Here is a 1645-nt window from a genome sequence, read left to right as displayed (position 1 = left end):
TTCAAAAAATTTTACTGTTCACTTTCTTGATGTTAGCTTTCTTCTTGCTAGATGAAGCATCAACCATGGCTATCATGTATTTTTGGAACTCTCATCATTAATACGTGGCAAGATGTTTTGGTGCAATAGTTCTTTGTTATTTTATGTCTATTTTAGTTTTAGTTAGATTTCTTTTCCTGGTTGGATGCTTCATTACAGTCATGGAGTGATGTGGCAGCTGGCAGATACAGATGACAACATAGGTTATGTTTCTACTTACTACGGAGTAGAAACAAGCTTTCCGCGGCTGTTTGGAGTACTTTTTCCAAAGCGGAGTTACCCTTTAGATGTGAATCCTATGATGAAGTAAAGAGATATGTATATTCCTTTTGGATGAATTCTCCATACCACCAGAAAAAGCATTAACATTCCATGTGCAGTCACCTGGTTCTCACATTCAGTACTGCGGGAGCAGTTTACAAAGCATGCCCGTCAGCTATATTATCACTTTTCTAGCCTAGACCTAGAGGTTAAATGTAGCTTACAACACCAAATTTAGTGCCTTTGACTGCAAAGATTGGTCTCACAATTGAAGATGTGCTTTCACTTTGTGCTATCAATGTTGGTCAACAATAGCATATCAAAGGCCTAGCAATGCGAATAGGTGAAAACCTGCTCAATTTTATGCAGATTTTTTGTTCCAATGGATATGTTGAATCAGTGGTTTAAAAAGTTCCAAGAGAAGCTTTCTTACAGGAGGACTTGAAGGTGATAGATCTGTAGCTTGTAGATTAGCATAGATAAGCTCTTCAACAAGTGGACAACTCAATCTTAGTTCCATTCTATTGTGAGGTGACTTAATGTTATCAGTTTTGGAACCTTCAATAGGTGTTTCCTATGACCTCTTTTTAGAAGTAAGCGGATTATTTCCTTCATAATAGAATGTATGGTTTGACAGTCCATTCTACCTTGTAAACTTGCATATAACATTATATTAATGGTTGCAATACTCCTCAATCATTTGCTAGAGAGGAAAATTAAGTGGCAGTGGAATTTATTGTATCATATGGTCACTTAAAAGTGAACACTAGATAATTCATTCCCTTGATTGTATCCAAAGATCTGTGTATTTTCTAATAGATGCGAAAGAAGCACAAAGAAGATGAAGAAAATATTCTCTACTACCGATACCAAAAAATCTTCCCATAGTGGATCGTTATTTCCCATAGTGGATTTTTGTTTCCCATAGTGGATGTAACAAATCCTACCAAGATATAAAGTTTCAAGCCTTAACTTGACTAGGCTGCCAAAGAGCTAGTCTCCTAGTTAATGTTCACATGCAGGGGGGGCAAAAGCCAGCAAGGGTAGAGACTCATCATTTGAAGGGGGGTGTTGAGAATAGCAAATGATGTATGCTCTAGGAAGAGATGTTTAGAATCCCATATGCACAGTGAGGAGAGTGATACTATCCAAAAGCTATATAAGCATGTACTTGACACTCATTTCAATATACATGGAACTATCAATTTGGGTTACTCAAGACTGTCTTTATGAGTCCAAGCCAATCTATCTTGGAACCTAATTCACTTGAGTTACAATCTCTCATTCTGATAAAGTATTGTGTATTTGATTTATGTCCACCATAACTAACTAGGTCTAGATCCAT

At 36.8% G+C, this 1645-nt stretch overlaps 1 pseudogene; it reads left to right on the top strand.

Moving 5' to 3' along the window:
- Window positions 1-208: 208 nt before the first annotated feature.
- LOC148021789 (uncharacterized) lies at window positions 209-745 on the top strand (annotated as a pseudogene).
- The last annotated feature ends 900 nt before the right edge of the window (window positions 746-1645 follow it).

This window comes from Lygodium microphyllum, chromosome 17, assembly GCF_053477565.2.
Source record: "Lygodium microphyllum isolate KBCC chromosome 17, Lygodium_microphyllum_v1.1.10, whole genome shotgun sequence".
Lineage (NCBI taxonomy): Eukaryota > Viridiplantae > Streptophyta > Polypodiopsida > Schizaeales > Lygodiaceae > Lygodium > Lygodium microphyllum.
This window is presented reverse-complemented; position numbering and strand designations above follow the sequence as displayed.